The sequence below is a fragment of the Nomascus leucogenys genome, chromosome 21 (assembly GCF_006542625.1).
Source record: "Nomascus leucogenys isolate Asia chromosome 21, Asia_NLE_v1, whole genome shotgun sequence".
Lineage (NCBI taxonomy): Eukaryota > Metazoa > Chordata > Mammalia > Primates > Hylobatidae > Nomascus > Nomascus leucogenys.
Genome location: NC_044401.1, coordinates 16,815,874 through 16,835,131, shown reverse-complemented (window position 1 = coordinate 16,835,131; position 19,258 = coordinate 16,815,874). Strand labels below are relative to the sequence as shown.

The window sequence follows — 19,258 nt, the reverse complement described above, 5'->3', positions numbered from 1 at the left end:
AAGGAATACTGATGGAAACATTCCAGAATAATACAAATAAGATAAAGAAGAACATATAAAACAAACTTAATGGTATAATAAGCTTCTTTTATCCTATTGCAATGATTTTTAGGTAAAACAAAATGCTAGAATTTATTTTTGTGTTTTAAGGTTTACATTGACCTATCACAAATCAGTGAAACCAAGATGCTCAATCCAAAAATAAATTACACTGTGTTCTAACAACTATTTGTCCTAGATAACTTTGTACTAAATATAAGGCTGAAACAAATGTTGGTATCAAATAATCCATAAAGGTTTAAGAAAATCATTACTAAACTTTTAAAATAACCCGTGTTAGAAAGTTAACAGTATTACAGATTACAAAATAGATAGGAAAGTGAAAGAAAACACATAGATTCCCTGTGTCTATAATTGCTGAAAATTTATCTGAATGTGACAAATTCCATAATTTTTAAATGTTAACCTTAAAGTATTGGAAAAACCTTTCATTTGTGCTGGTTATGAAAATCATCTAAATGAAACAAAATCTTTGAATAATGTCATAGTTCTGTAAAACGCTCTCCATATAGAAAACGACTATCGATCAATGAATGATCTAGGAAATCATTTGGGTCTCAACTTCAAAATATGGAAATCCATCTTTTTCTCCTATTTTTTCTTCTTTATCATGTATCTTAGTGAATTTCAGCAAAATTGCACTATACATAGTTGCACGGAACACATCCTTGAGGGCAATGAATCTGGAACAAAACCATTAGGAGTCTTTTGAAATATGCAGTGGAGAGGAATAGTAATTCTAGAAATATTTTGAAGGATAGAATCAATATGGTTTCGTCAAAATGGAAAGTGAAAAGGTAATTACAAGTGGCTTATTTCTCATTTCACTAGATTGAGCAAAATTATAAAGGTATTATACATATATTTTAAAACAAAAATAATTTTAGAAGTTAGATAAGTCACTCATCTGTGTGTGTGTGTGTGAGTGTGTGTGTGTTTGTGTGTGTGTATGTGTGTGTGATGAGATGTAACTCATGGGTGGGTGACATATTATAATAGTCAACAAATTAATGTATGAGCTAATTTTTATAGCAATTATTTAATTATACTATCCAAACAAGTTTTATATATTTGAAATTTTATTTTTCTCCTATAACACTATTTAAATAGGTATATATGTTGGTAAAATTTGGATATAACATAAATTATTTAACCCATCCACTAATAATTTGATACATTTTCAGAAATGAAATCTAATGGTATGTTTCATAACATTTGATAAATATTTCTAAATGTTATAACCTTCTAAATAAATCAAATTCATATTAAAACTGTAATTTTTTTCTTAGAAAACAAACCTGAAATCTGTGTGTGGCAAAGTGTCCTCTCTCTGGATTCAACTCTAATTATTAATAATTTTATGTAGAGTTGTATTTAAAGATTTTTAAAATAATTACCCAACAAGACAAGATTATTATCCATTGTTCTAATACTTGAATCCCTGTTTAAATTTCTACAATCTTGTACTGAGTCATTTTGTATGTGAGCCAATATATTGGCACAAATTCTATTACCTCCCAGGCATTGCCATTTGAGAATGGAAAATTCTCTCACCAAATTCTTCTTTGCATTGATATTATCCTTTGTCTGGTCCTTGTGTATTGCTTTGGGGGCAAGCAAAACAAGTTTAGTTTATCTTCTTTATAATATATAAATATATTTAATAGAGTTTTGTTTCCCCCTACTTTCCTCCTCCTCCTCTTCCTCTTCCTCCTCCTCCTCCTCCTCTTCCTCCTCCTCCTCCTCCTTCTTTCTTCTTCTTCTTCCTCCTTCTTCCTCTTCTTCTTCTCCTTCCTCTTTTTCTCCTTCTTCTTATCTTCTTTTTGTCAACTTCGTATGACATGATTTGAACTTCTGCCAGAGACTAGCCACTTTTTCCTTTACACCCTGCTTATTTTTTTATTGTGATACCTAGACCAAAAAGGAATATTCCAGGTATCTTATGAATAATAAGGAATAAAATTAAGCTTATCATTGCTAATTGATTATCATGCAACATATATTTACATTCCATTTATTGGCATGAATATCTATTAAATAAAATTAAGATTTATTTCAACTAAAATTCTTCCCTTTACCATATTTAAAAGTCTATATATTTCTATTTTTATTCGGTGCCTATGTAGCTTTCCTGTATCTATCAATATCCCCCATACGCCGTTTTTCTGAATTAAAACATCCGGGGAGTAGGGATACAAAAGCGATCATCCGATGCAGGATAGTCTAGCTTTTAAAATGTTATTTTTTTGGCCACTTTATGGGATATGAAACCATCTTTTTTTGTACTATTTCCCATAATTCGGAGAAAATGCTACATATCCAAATATTATGAATAAATATTAAATTATTTAATAGCCTAACTAATCATATGACTTTTAATATAGCAAAAAATAATACATGTAAAATGAAAAATGTTATCTGTGAATACACCTGGACATTTTTACTATTGTAGAAAATTGTTGCTTGAATATGTTTCATACTGCCTCATTTTCATTTTCAGATTTGAAATTTTTTTAGCTCATTTATTTATTCAATAAATATTTACCTCAGTAAACCAACTTCGTGACAGCAGTTTTCCAGGTACTGAGAATAAATCTGTAAATAAAACAACTCAATATTCCTATGCACATGGAACCTACAAACTAGTAAGGAGAAACAGGCAATAAACAAACAATTTAAATCTATAGCCTGTTATATGGTGATAAAGATTATGGAAAAATTCTAGCAGGGAAGAACATTAAAGAGGGCAAAGGGTAGGGTACCATTGTTAATAGGATGCTCAAACAAGACCTCACTAACAAAGTGCCATTTGTGTGAAAATCTGAAGGAGAGATAGAATAAATGAATCGGCCGGGCGCGGTGGCTCACGCCTGTAATCCCAGCACTTTGGGAGGCCAAGACGGGCGGATCACGTGATCAGGAGATCTAGACCATCCTGGCTAACACCGTGAAACCCTGTCTCTACTAAAAAGAAATACAAAAAATTAGCTGGGCGTGGTGGCAGGTGCCTGTAGTCCCAGCTACGCGGGAGGCGGAGGAAGGAGAACGGCGTGAACCCGGAAGGCGGAGCTTGCTGTGAGCGGAGATGCGCCACTGCACTCCAGCCTGGGAGACAGAGAGAGACTCCGTCTCAAAAAATAATAATAATAATAATAATAAAATAAAAAATAAAAAAAATGAATCATGCGGAGATTTGGCTAAAGCACATTTGAAATTTAGCAAAGGAGCCAGGGAGAATCCATGAGACAGGCACATGCCTGGCAAGGAAGCCAGTATGATTCGGGAGGGAATAGGATGTGAGGTTAGAGAAAAATGAGAGGGCCAAAGAATGAAAATTCTTGTAGGTGACTTCTTGTAACCTCGTTGGCTTTTATTCTCGCAAAGATGGGAAACTATGAGGAGTTTCAGAAGAATGAGAGTATTGGTCTTATATTTTTAAAGGATCACCCTAGCAGTGTTCGCTTGAGAATAGACTCTAGTGGGCTAAGAGTAGAAGCTGACACAGTGACAAAGTCTGGTGCTTTATTTTTGCAGCTTGTATATGCTGGAATTTTATCTTGCCAAGTATTGCCTTATGTTGCTACTTATTTACAGCTGCATAAAGTCCTTTTCCACAATGGCATCACACGATGTTCTGTGGTTTTCTTCTACATTACAATGGATAAAAGATACAGCCCCCTTGAGGAAAGATAAATGACAAAGGTGAGTGGCAAGGTAATTACAGAAAGGTTCCCTCCATTTTTTATAAGCTTTAATTAAGTCCTACAATGTCCTTCTCTAATGCACAAATACTGTTAAACCTATTTTGCAGAGGGTGAAAATGAGGCAAGCTGAAAAGTAACCAATCAAAAAAGTTCCAAGATCAGAATTGTTTTTTTCTATGAAAAATATGCTCATCCTTTTTTTATAGATGAAAAACTCGTTTTTATCTCCATCAGTTTTTCTTACTATTTTCTTGATGCTCTGTTTTTGGCTTACAGACTTTCTTTTCCACGAGAGAATTAGGAAGTAGAGTCATGTGAGGAGCTGAATTGAGCTCTAATAGTCGTAACACGGTAGGTGAACTGTTGGAGATTGATTGCTTACGGACACTGTCACTGCTGAGCACTCAGAATGTTTTAGCTTTACCGGTTTCATTAAACGTACAGTAAGAAAATTGTTTGGGCTATTGAAAAATTATTCATGTAGCTGAAAGGACGAGAAAGGATGTGAAGAAGCAAAGTTAGTGGCAAATGCCAGATGTTTTAAGGTGTTTCATTGTGAGAGGCAGTTTAATATAAAAGACATGTAAAGAATACTGACTATTGATTATTTCCAGATTTTGATTCATTTTATAAAAATATTTTGAGGAACATGTCTTTTATGTTGAGATCTGTGTTGTGCACATGAGAGATAAGAACGTAACCTAAGGTCATAGCTTAGAGCAGAAGCAAAGAAGTCAGACACATTGTATTTAAATGTAGCTTCTGCCACTCAATGTTTGTATTACCTTGTAAACACTACTAAACCTCTTTGTGTCTCATCTCTTCATCTATGAAATGGTAATAATTATAACATCTTACCGAGTTTTGTAAGATATAAATAGATAATATACATTTTTAGGACAAATATAATAAGAGCCCAATAAGTGTTATATGATTGGTATTATTGTCATATTCATATAGGTATGTCCCTGCCTCAAGAAGTTTTTATTCTATCCTGAACTATAAAAATAAAGCCTTTCAAAGAAAATGTGACTTATGTGATAAAGCCGTGAGTTCTACAGAAGTTCAGAGTAGGAAAGGATGAGTAATGTGGTACAATGGCCAGAGAATGATGTAGAAGGCTTTACTTGTGAGCCAAGCCTTGAAAAAAAATGTATTAGAACTGTGGTTCCAACAGATACAGTTCAAGGAGAATGACTACTCAGAGAACAGAAGGAACCTGTGTGAAATTGAAAAAGCTACAGTGAGTTTTCATATTTTATAAGACAGAGATAAAATAAGATCGTATGTTAAGGTATGATTCGACTATGGAGAACACAAAAGGCCACATAGATGACTTAGAACATTGGAAGCTTTTGAGGAGATCTCACTTTATTTAAGAAGTGCTTAAAAAATAAAATGGCAGCAGAGTCCGGGGGAGATGCCTAATTGCAGTCTGAATGAGCTAGTATGGGGTCGAGTCAATAAAAACCTTCCAATTGTGAGCAGCCAAAACTACACGAAGGCAGTGGGGCGAAAAAATTGTCTAAGTTTTCCTAAAAAGTTACTAAAGAGTATAATGAATGATTAAATATAGGGGGAGACACCGAGGAAGACTGGGATGAGTGACAGTGGCTCCAAAAATTTAGATAAACTGGAAAATGTTGACCGAGACTGGGAAAATATCAGGAGTCACTGGAAGAAGGGGATGAGTTGGGTAGGTTGGTCTGTTAAAATCTGGAAATGTTAAGATTACTATGACGTTGGAGAGTCAAGTGGAAATTGCCATCCATTGGACTGAAGTTCAGGAAAAGTAAGATAGATATAAAAAATAATATGAAAAAGATATAGAGTTTCTATCATGTATTCAAAGTCAAATAGTTTCAACATGTTTCCAAATAGATTTTTTTTATTATAACATTCAGAAAAGGATGGAAAAACCAGTTAAGTCTAATTATAACCTATGAACATAGGGGAAAAAATTCATTGTCACATTAAGCAAGAATTCAAAAAATAATACATACTTAACCAAAAGTTATCTACTGTAAACCCACTTTTCTTCTTTCTCAACCTAACATCGATGTATAAACTAAATCAGGCAGATGATTGGGAGGATCTTTTGAGCCCAGGAGTTCCAGGCTGCAGTGAGCTATAATCGCTATAATCACTTCACTGCACTCCAGCCTGGACATCAGACCAAGACCCGTCTCTTAAAAAACAAACAAACAAACAAAAAAGTATAGAACGTTTATTTTTAATTTAGCACCAACCATTCTTTCATCTCTTAAGAACCTAAATAGGAACAATTCCATTAAATAGCTGGGGCTGGAAGAATAAATTGCATAAATCTATTTGGAGAATTAGTATGGAAAATTACAGTGTCACAGTGATTATTTCCTTATATTTCATTGGTTGCGATCTCCACAGAGGATGTAAATAATTGAATGTGTTACTTTTAAAATATTTTATTTATTTATTTATTTTGAGATGGAGCCTTGCTTTGTCACCTAGGCTTGCGTGCAATGGTGCAATCTTGGCTCACTGCAACCTCCACCTCCCAGATTCAAGCAATTCTCCTGCCTCAGCCTCCCAACTAGTTGGGATTACCAGCACCAGCCACCATGAGCAGCTAATTTTTGTATTTTTAGTAGCGGAGGAGTTTCACCCTGTTGGCCAGGCTGGTCTTGAACTCCTGGCCTCAGATGATCCACCCGCCTCGGCTTCCCAAAGTGCTAGGATTACAGGCATGAGCCCCAACGCCTGGCCGAATTTGCTACATTTTAAGAAAGTAGTTCTGCCCTATGGGGCTTTGAAGCAGAGGTGCAGGTGAATGGAGGAATTACAGTGCTTTACACTAAATGGATCCAGCCAGCTATGGTTTCCAGGCTCTTGAGCCTGCTCTTTACAGTTTCCTTTAAAATGGTTATATCTGCTCCGGGAAGGTAATACCAATAATCAAGTTTATTAGATGTGTACATAATTAAAGTTAATAGTCCTCGATAGGTGTCTTGAGGGCCCTTCAATGAGGAAAGGACATGAGATTTCAAGGCATGGGCTTCATAAAATCTCTTTTGGTTACTCAGATACATTCTGTAGTTTATTTTTGTTTCAGGGTGAATTTGAGGATACTCAGACAATTAGAGCATTACTGTGAATACATCCCTAAATTTATTGTTTATTATCATGTAATATACCTTATTAAAATCTCCTTGCAAATTTTCAAATTATTTCTAATCCATATAGAAAATACGGCAGATTTTTAAATATTTAAATTGATACCAAATTAAGAATGTTAAATTCAATATTGAGAAATACTATGAATTAAAATATGTAAAATTTAAAAACTGTTTCAGACATGTCCTGAAGTATTAAAATTTTCCTAAATGTTATGTGAATCCCATTTTTAAAGTTAAGAATGCAGGAATTCTATTTTATGCTGATAAAAATAGATTGGAGTTCTCATACAAAGGTGGTCCCTCCCTTCACAAATTTGGATGGGAAATTTCAAACACCATTCTGTGAGGATGCCAGGAAGTATTAACTTCCAACTTTTCAGCCCCATCCTATGTATCGTCACATGAAGAAGCTACAGCACACAGTTACAGCAGATGTCACATAGCTACCAGTGTGACCCTGGGATGTAAAATGTGACTTTTATTAAAGGCTCTTTACATATGCCCTTTGATTTGGTCACCATTTGGAATTTTTTACTGGTTAACTTTTTCCAAAGTGGCAGGCTCTTGCTATGGGTTTACTGTCAACTCTCTCCATGATTCTCCATCCACCTCTTTACTCTCTTCTCTCCTCACTCCTGTACATTTTTATTGATTAATTGTATAGAGAATTTAGCTTTCTTTTTGTGTTTTGATCATCTTCTGTATATCAGAGATTAAGTTCACACTCAATAGTACTTACAAATTTATTTCCAATTACAAAATGATTTCCTGCCTATGATGAATTCTAGCATTATGTATTAAAATAGCAATTCATATTTTTCTTTTCCCTACAGAATGTTTAAGTATAACATCATTCACATTACTTTATTAGGAAGCTGGCTAAATATATTGCTTTATATTAGTGCAGCACAGCTCTGGACAAACTGTTTTTTCTCTTTTTAACATCCTGGAATTTGGGGAAATATGGTTGCTCACACAATGAGTCTGGTCTTTTGCTTTCTAGATGTCCAATATGCTCAAAAAGGCATTGAAATCATTTAAAGTAATATTTAAGCCCATTTATACTGACATTGCCTTAATGAATATGAGAATTCTTTGCATTTCAGCTGAATATCCCCAGTTTTAATCTGCAAATTCTAAGACCCCTATAGTATTAAAATTTTCCCATGTGATGAAGCAAGAAAAATAGCTATAAGTGGGAATTATAAAATGCAAGTGTGTGGTACTGTCTTGGTCCACTTGTGTTGCTGTAACGGAATACTTGAAGCTGAGTAATTTCTAAAGAAAATATATTTATTTGACTCACAGTCCTGCAGGCCGTAGAAGAAGAATGGCACTAACGTCTGCTTCCAGTGAGAGCTTCAGGCTGCTCTCACTCATGCTGGAAGGCCAAGAGGAACCAGCATGTGCAGAGATCACATGATAAAAGCAGAGAGATGGGGAGAAAAGTGCTAGACTCTTAAACAACCAGCTCTCACAGGAACTAGCTGAGCAAAAATTCGCTCAACACTCTACCTCCCAGAAAATATATTAATCTATTCATGAGAGATCCACTCCGATAACCCAAACACCTCCTACTAGGCCCCACTCCCAACACCGGGGATCAAATTCCAACATGAGGCTTGGAAAGTCAAATGTCCAAACCATAGCAGATACTTACACAAATCTATAAATTACTTGTATGAAAGAAGTTTTATATTTTTAGCTCAAAAAATGAATATATAGATTTTTTCAATGGATAGTAGTAATTGAGTTTCTACACTGCGATAAAAAAGGAACAAAGTTTGTTATACCAGACTATTTCAAAGTAAATAGCACAGAAATATATGTGATTGTTTCTAGATGCTAAGTAGGAAGTACTTTTGATCAGGAAATGAAAAACCAGGTGGCAAAAAACACCCTACAAGGGCTTATGAGAAACCAGACCAAAATAAGAAATTGAGAAAAATCTGGATCTATATTTAATATTTCATATATGTTTTTAAATTAATGAATAACATTTCCACATTTTATGGAGTACATGAAATATTTTGTTAATTGCATAGAATGTGTAATAATCGTCAGGATATTTAGGTTATCTATCACCTCAAGTGTTTATCATTTCTGTGTTGAGAACATTTCAAGTTCTCCTAGCTCTTTGGAAATAAAGCATTATTATTAACAATAGCCACCGTACTCTGATATCAAACATTAGAACTTATTTCTTCTATTTAGCTATATGTTTGTACCCATTAACTAAGGAGGAGCTGGAGAGACAGGTGGTGGATCAGTAAAGAGCCAGGAGCAGCTGGCTGCGGAGCTTGCGTAGTACACCACCAAGATCGCACTCCTGAAAGAGGCACTGAGGCAAGGAGGATGAAGTTGAAGAATGGCAGCACAGAGCCAGAGAAGCCTAGGATGACCTGGTGAAGACCAAGGAGGAGCTGCGCCTGGTGATGACGGCACCCCAGCCCCCACCGCCCCTCGTATAGAAGCCGGTGAGCTACCACGTCCAAGACAGCTTGCAGGACCAGGGCTCTGAGCCCACGGGCTACAGCGCGGAGCTGCCTAGCGAGGGCATCCGGGATAACCGCAACGAGGAGAAACACATCACCGAAGCGGAGAACCAGCACGTGCAGCGGCCGCTGCAGACGCTGAGCGGCGAGCTGTCCCAGGCCCGAGATGAGAATAAGAGGACTCATAATCACATCATCCACAATAAAAACATAAGGCAAGGTCGGGACAAGTATGAGACGCTGTGGCAGATCAGGCGGGGCAACGCCAATCAGCACATCGACCAGTTCGAGGCCATGTAACGGCCAGGCCAGGACAGAGCGCAGAGAGACGCTCTGCAGCGGGCGCTGCCGCCCTCACCGCCAGCCTCCTCACGCTTGTGTCTTTAGTGCTCCAAGTCTAGGAACCTCCTCATCAGATCTCAGTTCCTTTAAAAAGCAGTTACCCATGAGAAACGTCCTGGTCTGAGAACCAGTGGAGGTGCCCTGGTTTGTTTTCCCTGATTGTGTCATGGTGCCAAGCAGGCCAGATTCTGGCGATTATCTCGAATCACCTCCTGTGTTGTGCTGGGACCCGGACTGACTGAATTAAGGAAAATGCCTGCAAAGTCTGAATAACAAACTTCATGCTGGCCAGTGTGATACAAGATTCAGTATCATTAAAGGAAACCACGTCATGGGTTACACCTGTGCTATATTTTTTCTGTATTTGAAATGAGCTCAAATTGATTGATTTATTGTTTTTAATTTACATGAAGGATCCATCTTTTTATATTTACGAGCTTTTGGGGGTAAAAAGTTTGGAAATTGAGTCTGAAGCACTCTTGCGCACACACAATGATTCTCTCCTCCCGTCACTCCACGCAGCTGGCAGAGATCGCAGTGGTCACCAGCGTACAAGGACACTCGGATACATTTGAAGAAAAAAAAATTGATTTTGTTTTTTGCTTAACAGTCAGAAGAATACGTTGTTGGACTCATACACCTAATTAATGATCAGCTATATAGTATTTATATACAAGTGATAATATGGATTTGTAACATTAGTTTTAAAAAGGGAAAATTTTGTTCTGTATATTTTGTTACCTTTACAAAATAAAAGAATTACATATTAAAAAACAAAAACAAAAAAAAGATATCAAAATGACAGCAGTTTTTACCTATCAATAACAAACTGGAACGTAAACAATTTAAATTCCACAATTAAAAATTATGGACTGGCTGAATGGATTAAGGAAAAAAACGAGACCTAATTGCATGCTGCCCTCAAAACCTCATTTCATCTGTAAAGATACACATAGACTGAAAGTGGAGGAATGTAAAAAAAAAAATGCACAAAAACGGAAATGAAAATCATCTGAGAATAGCTATACTTAGATATAACAAAATTTAAGCCCAAAAATACAAAAAAGACAAAAAAAGTCATTATATAGATAAAAGTCAATTCAGCAAGATAATTTAATAATGGTAAATATATATGCACTTAAAACTAGAACACCCAGGTATATAAGCATGTATTGTTAAAGCTGAAGAGAGAAATTGTTTCTAATACAATAATAGTTGTGGACTACAACATCCTGTTTTTAGCATTGGATGGAAAATGTAAACAGCAACTCAACAAAGAAATATTGGACCTAATCTAAACTATAGGCCAAATGGACCTAACGTATATTAACACAACATTTCATCCAACAGCTACAGAATACACATTATTCTCAAAAGCACATGGAACATTCTCCAGGATAGATCATATATTAGGCCACAAAACACGTCTCAACAATTTTTTAAAACAGAAATTACATCAAATATATTCTCAGACTACATAGACTAGAACTAGAAATCATAACTAGACAAATTTTAGAAACTGTACAAATACATGGAAATTAAACAATATGCTCCTGAATGACCAATGGGTCAATGAAGAAATTAAGAAATAAATTTTATCGGGCATGGTGATTTGCACCTCTAACCCCAGCTATTCTGGAGGCTGAGGCAGGAGAATCACTTGAACCCAGGTGGCGGAGGTTGCAGTGAGCTGAGACTGCACCGCTGCACTCCAGCTCGGGTGAAGGAGGAAGACTCCATCTCAAAAAAAAAAAAAAGAAGAAAGAAATTTTTAAAATTCTCGAATAAAATGAAAAGGAAAAGGAAACACAATATACCCAAACCTATAATATAAAGGAAAAGTGGTGCTAAGAGGGAATTTTATAGCAATAATGGCCTATGTTAAAAATTAGAAAGATTTCAATTAAATAATCTAACAATGCACCTCAAGGAACGACAAAAGTAAGAATAATCCAATCCAAAGTTTAGGAGATAAAAAGAAATATAAAAAATTAGAGCAGAACTAAGTGAAGTGGAGACTATAAAATAGTACAAAGAATCAATAAAATAAATTATTTTTTGAAAAGATGAACAAAATTGACAAATTACTATCAAAATTACAAAGAAAAAAGAGAGAAGACTCAAATAAATAAAATTAGAAATTAAAAAAAGGAGACATAATTACTGATCCTACAGAAATAAAAAGGAATATTAGAAACTATTATGGATAATCATATGTTAACAAATTCAAAAACCTAGAAGAAATGGAAAAACTCCTAGACACATATAACCTACCAGGATTGAACCAGGAAGAAACATAAAATTGAACAGATGAATAATGAGTAACAAGATGGAATCAGTAATAAAAAATCTTTCAACAGAGAAAAGCCCAGGACTGAATAGCTTTAATGCTGAGTCCTTCCAAAATTTTAAAGAATTTTTAAAAATTTTTTTTTAAATTTTTCTTAAACCATTCCAGAAAATTGAATAGGAGGGAACTCCGCATAACTTATTTACCTTGCCAGTATTATCCTGATACCAAAACCAGGCAAGGACACAACAAAAATAGAAAACTACAGGCCAGTATTTCTGACAAATATAGATGCAAAAATCCTCAGTGAAATACTAGGAAACTAAGTCCAACAACATACCAAAAATTTAATACATCATGGTGAACTGCTGTTTATCCCAGGGATGCAAGAATGGTTTTAACATACGCAAATCAAGAAATGTGTACATCATATGAACAGAATGAAGGAGAAAAGCCATAGGTTTATCTCAATAGATGTAAAAAAAAAAAAGCACTAGAGAAAATTCAATGTGCCTTTATGATAAAAATCTCAACAAATTAGTCCTATTTTTAGTTTTTTTGAGAAATCTCCATGTTGTTTTTCATAATATCTGTACTAATTTTTATTCCCACTAACAGTGAATAAGAGTTCCCTTTTCTTCACATCCTTGCCAGCATTTGTAATTTTTTGTCTTTTTTATAATAGCCATTTTAACGGGTGAGATGAATTTGGTTTTGATTTCCATTTCCCTAATGATTAATGATGTTGAGCATTTTTTATATACCTGTTGGCCACTTATTTTTCTTTTTTTGAGAAAATTATTTCTCATTTTTAAAATGTGTACATGTTGGTATTAACCACATAATTACTGCATGAGATTATGACTAATTTGACAGTTTCCCCATTCACCTGCATAATCCCATTCTCAATTCTTTCAGATAATACAGGTTAATAAGTTAGTGGGTATCCTTCCTTAATTTACCCCCATGTTCATACTATCTAGATAAGATTTAGATATAGACTATTATACACAGGAATACTGTAATAGGTTTTGTCATAATTACTCTTTTCAAACCAGAGTTATATTTTACACGCGGTTTTGCATTTTGCTTTTCTTTATAAGATTTTGCAAAATCTGACCTACCCCCACGCCCAGTCTGTTTACTTGTTGAGTCCTAATTCATTCTTGTTAATAGTTATATATTATTCTATTGTGGATATGTAATATACAATGTATTTAATTACTTCTCATCACTAATCATCCATTTTATTTCAATTATTTAGCCATAATAGGCAAAAATCCTTGAATATATAACCGTTTCAACTGGGGCATTTATTTCTAAAGGATAGGTTTCCACGAGTGAGATTTTTGTGTTAAAGAAATAAGCATTGTTTTTTTCTTAAAAAATTTTGCAAGAATACCTTCATAAAGAAGTATAAAATTGTAGTTTCTATTAAGGGTATATGATAGTGCATTTTCCCCTACATTATTAATTACATTCATTTTAAATTTTTTTCTAAACTAGAAGATATAAAGACATATCTCATTATTAATTTCAGTTCCATTTTTTTAAATTCTAGTGATTTTATGCATCTATTTATGTTTCTTAACCACTTACTCCTCTGTAATTTGCCCATCTTTGCATTGGCTTGTATATCTATGTACGGATTATAGACGATCACTTTCATTATAAATATAGCACATTTATTTGATATTGTCATTGCACCTTTTAAAATATCTAGTCTTTTTACTCACTATGTATGGTGTATTTTGCCACACAAAGGCTTTTCATGTCTACATGGTGAAATGTTCATTTTTCTTTTATGAATTTTGTGCAATTAGCATTCCCTACCGTGGAATATGCCTCACTGATTTTTGTTTCCTGTTTCGATGTATCTGGAACTGATTTTGTAACTGGTTTAAATGCTGCTCAAATTTTACTATATTTCAAATGGATAACCTATATTATTTTATTTCTAAATAAACTATTATTTTGCCATATATTAAAAACTACATTTCCTATATATTAGAATCTTATTTTAGGGGATCTATTTCTGGTTTGTATAGTCAGTTCCACAGGTCACTAGCTTTTTAGATCTGTGTTCTGATAGCTGAAAAGGACACTAACCATTCATCATTCTATTTCTTCACGTATTTCTTTACTATTTGCCAGCATCTATCCTTCCATATAACTTTAAAGAGAAATGAATGCTGTTTTTAAAGGAGGGAATTTCAATTAGAATTATTTTAAATTGATACAGTGTGTTCAAATTTAGTTGAATCATTGTAGCAATACTATTTTCTCATACAAGAAAATGGTAAACCTAGGATGTGCTTTTCACTTGTTATGATTAGTTTTCCATCAGTTTGTAGAACTATTGGCTATATTTATATTGATCCTTGGTCAATACTAAATTTAATCTTTAAAGGTTACAAATGTTTACCGTCTTAAAAATATTATTTTCCGTTTTTATTTTTTAGTATTCAATTTAGTTTAAAGTTATTATTTTTCTGTGTTTAGCTTGTATGAATCTGCTTTACTAAATTTTTTGATTGATTCAGTCTAGTTGGGCTTCTTTTTCTAACTTGAAACTCCTCTTTGTTTTTCTACACTTAATGGCTTTAGAGTTGATTCCATGTAGCTATTTTTAAATGGCTACCCAGTAAAATAACTCACATTTATTAAAAAGTCCAACTTTTCTACTTATTTGTAATGCCTGCCTTGATTTTATATATTACATTTCTAAAATGACTTTGATTTATTTGTAGGCATCCTATCTTGTTCCATTGGTTTGTCTCTTCTTCCAGTAAAACTACACTATTTTAATTTTAAAAAAGCTTAATATATAATTCTGTTAGGACTAACTCTCCCACATTGTGCTTTTTTCAGTAATTGTTATCAAGATCATGTTAAATTTGTAAATTAACTTACAGGAAATTGACACATTAACAGTGTTTAATACTTCTATCCATGAATATTTGTTTAATTGTACTTTAATGTCTTTCTAAAGTGTTTTACATATTGCTTAGATAGGTCATACACATTCTTAGGCTTATGATTCTCTCCCTCATATATATATATATATATATATATATATATATATATGGCTCTATAGGCTATAAAAATGAAGTCTTCTTATTTATTTTGTCTTTTATTAGTTATAAATATATATGTATAGTTATATAGTTACATATAGTTTTATACATTTAGTTAGCATTATATGATGTACAAAATTCATTGTTTTATATATTAATTTCATATCCTGCTATTTGCCCAAGTTATTTTACTTTTACTTTAAGTAGTTTTTAAAAAATTATTTGTTATATGTTTACACAAGTATGTTAAACTGAAAAAATAATGATTATACTTCCTTTCTAATCCTTGTTCCTCAAATACATTTCTCATGCTTATTTTGGTTGCTTTTATCCCTAACATATATTATTATATAGTTGTGGCAATAGTGGACATCTTTAACTTGTTTCTGACTACAGCAGGAAATAAACCTGTCTTTACTCCAAGCACATTGATGACTTTCATTATATATTTTTGATATTTAAGAAATATATTGCTGGGTATGGTAGCACACCTTTAATCCCAACACTGGGAGGCTGAGGCGGGAGGACCACTTGAGCACAGAAGTTTGAGGCTGCAGCAGTGAACCATGTTAGTGCCACTGCTATACAGCCTAGGTGACAGAGTAAGACCCTTTCTCAAAAAAAAAATTATTAAATCCAATATTTTAGGGCTTTTTAAAAATAATGTTGAATTTTCTTCAGTGCTTTTTCAACACCTCTGAACATATTTACATTTTTCTCCTTAGATAAATTAATACAACTCACATTGACAAGTTTCTCTATGTCAAGTCAGAATTGTTTTTCTGAATGAATTTCACAGGCTCATGATGAATTGTTTAAAAAAGGATATATTTAATTATATTTATTAATAGTTTGAGATTGTTCGATGATATTCACGAGTTTGTTAAAAAACATTTATTAAATATTTGCCTTAACTTTATACTTGATTCACAAAAAATAATTTAATGTATTTTCTACTTTTTATGCTCTGCATTTTTTAAGAACATTTAGTCTAGTTGAGCTTCTTTAAAAGTTTGGTCAAATTTAACCCTACCAAGGCCTAATGCTTTGTTTTATAGAAACTTATGTAAAACTCTACTTGTATGACAATTTTCTGTTTTGAGTTTCTATCCTTAGTGGGTCACTTTGGTGAAATTATATTTTCCTAGAAAACCTTGCATTTCATCTAAGTTTTCAACTGTGTTTGCTTAGCAATGTGCAATGAATACTCTTATTAGTTTTTCAAAATTTAATCCACTTTAAGGGTTATTTCTTCCTTTCCATTTTTATTTCTAGATATCTGTTATTTCTCTACTTTCTCTTTAATTAGGTTGAAATAGTTTGTCTTTTTGGTTGATGTCTGTGAACCATATTTAATTTATATATTAGTTTTATATGTTTATTTGTTTTCTAATGCAATAATCTTTTTTTACTTTATGAATTCTTTACTTTGACTGTCCCACTTCCAAGAGAGCCACTTTTCTTTCTTTTTTAAAATATTTTATTAATTTCTCATTTTGTTGCTGTCATGGGGCAGATAATCGTAGATACATACTGCTAGTAACTCACAATGCAAATATAAGGTAGGGTTTACCGGGGGAAAGCAAACCAGCAGAGAAGTAGCAGACCACACACAGTTCTGTGAACTTGACATTTCACAGTATAGGCTGAGCATAACTGTGCTGAATGCACTTGGAACAAGGTTCCAGCTGCCTGGATATCTAATTGAGAGGCCTCCAAGGTCAACTATGAGCTCCAATCCAACAAAATGTTTGTGGAGTTTCCTAAAAGGGATTGGGGAATACTTAGAATCTCTAAGTAACAAAGGACAGATAAAAGAATCTCAAGGCCCAAAGTGATGTTAGTGATTCTGCGAGTCAAGAGCCAAAGTCTTCATGCTAAGACCTCAGGGCAGGGGGAGCAGCCTTGCATGCCAGCCAGACTGACATTAGCCAAAGATATTGCCTCTGCATGAATATCCTCAGGGCAACTGAAACTGAGCCAACTCTCTTCTGAGCCTCTAAAAGGAGAAAGAAAATGAGCCTCTGATGCTATTCAGATATATCTCACAGTGGTTGCACCATGGTCAGAAAAAACTGTTTCTAATATTCATAATGTTGCAATTTATTCTAGTTTTCTTTGTCTTCTACCATGTGGTCAGATTTCATGCCCTTGTAAAGAAGGTTCTTATATTGGAATATGGAGTTTGATATACCCTAATTGTTTATGTCTAGTGTGAGAGAAGTATATTAAAATCTGTTTTTGTTCTCTTTGCTTTTCTTTTTGTCCATGTCTATTTTACCTTTCATTACTTAGTGGGTTTTTTAATAACAGATGTTACTAGTTTATCTAGTGCCCTGATATTAATAATTGTCACATTCCATTAGGAATGACAACTTTTAGTATTAAAACAATTTTTGTCTTATTTAATGCATTTGTCCTATTTCAGTTTTTTACAATTTTTTTAAAGTGTTTTTCTCAATCACTAGGAGAGGGTTCCTCTACAAGCAGTGGTGATAGACTAGAGTATCTTTTTTTAACTTTCTGGGTTCTACATTTTGTATGACATTGTTACAGTGGAGAATTCAAATCATGATATCTTTTTGTGACCTCTTGTTTGTCTCCCAGAGATTCAGGAATGTGTTTTCTTACCTCCTGCTCTATGTTTCCTAGAGCCATATAGTCCTTGTTTTCGGAAACAATTTTCCTACTTTTAGATGTTTATTTTACTGTACAGTGATATCTGGATTCTCACTCTCCTGGGTATTTTGTATCTTGAAATCTGAACCTATTCTCTTTCTACTCCATAATGTTTTTTGCTTTGCTCAACTTGATACCTTTCCCTATGTCTCCTCTAAATTAAACTCAGTCCTTATGGGAGGGAAAATTTTTGGATATTTCTGAAAACCACAGCAGTATTTGATCTCCTATTGTTAAATATTTACTGCTACATTGTTTCTTTGTCTCTGCCTTTACTTACGACTTAGGGCTCTTGAAGATGTATCCCAGATATTTCTGATGTCCTGGGACTCACTCAATCAAGTTTCTTCTTGAAGTTTTGTTGTTCTTGTTTTCCATTTGGGGTTTTAATTTATTTTAATTATTTATTTTGCAATATTAAGTTTCCAGAACTGACAGGGTCAGTTTCCCTTTTATTCCTACTACACATGCCAACAAACTGCTAATTTTGCACTGCTCCTGCTGTTTGTGGTTCGGCCACACAACCCCCATCTGCATGTCTTGAGCCTCATGGTGATGTCACATTTCTTAGTTTCTACTTTATTGAAGATATTTTCTGTGGAATATTTCTTTTGCTGGCCAAGTAGACTTTTGGCTTTTAGGAGGAGTTTGGAGCAAATTCAAAATTTTGCAGTCACCATGATCCCAACACCCACAGTAAAAATACTATGTTTTTGTGTGTGTAACCATCACAGCCTTACAGCTGCAAAAAAATAAGAAATTGTTTTTCTCCAAACAAACAATGTTGTTTGGTTTTGTTTCATGCAGTAATTTGTAAGCTATATCTCCTCTTTTCTTTAAATTGCTCAGCATCACTAGAAGGAGCTTTAGTACTCACTTTTTTTATGCCTTTCATGTTGTTATATGGTCATAAAGTTTCGTTCCTTAATACTCTTTATTTACTTCTTTTTATCCCCAACCAAGTGGAAATTTCCTCCAATCTCTGATGATCTGTTATTTTAATCACCACTGGTAGTATTTTTTAAATCAGTGAGGTTTCTTTATTTGAAAGCAAATAAAAGCAACCCAGTTATAAGCAAGATTCAGTTTATTAAAGTGATTGTGAGAAAGCCATTTAATTTCTTACAGGCTAGAAAACCAGGCTTGGAAGATACGTGGCCAGGAGCTATGCCCAAAATTATACAGATTTATTCAGTGAAGATCTTTCTGCCAAAGCACCTGAGAAGAGTTATTTTAGCTTGCCCTGCTAACATTGCTCACATTGGCACTAGAAGCCACCTCTAGTAACAATGTCATTGGTGCCTCTGAAATTAATTGCATGTGGAAGCACTGCTGTCACTTCTTGTCTATTAGATCCTCATGCTCTTCTATTCAATTTATAGGATAGGTCATCTCATTGAGGAACCTAAGATATATACATATTTTCTACCAAATAGCTGTAATAGTAACAAAAACT

At 33.9% G+C, this 19,258-nt stretch overlaps 1 pseudogene; it reads left to right on the top strand.

Moving 5' to 3' along the window:
• Window positions 1-842: 842 nt before the first annotated feature.
• On the top strand, window positions 843-9,714 carry LOC100587713 (annotated as a pseudogene).
• Window positions 9,715-19,258: the final 9,544 nt, after the last annotated feature.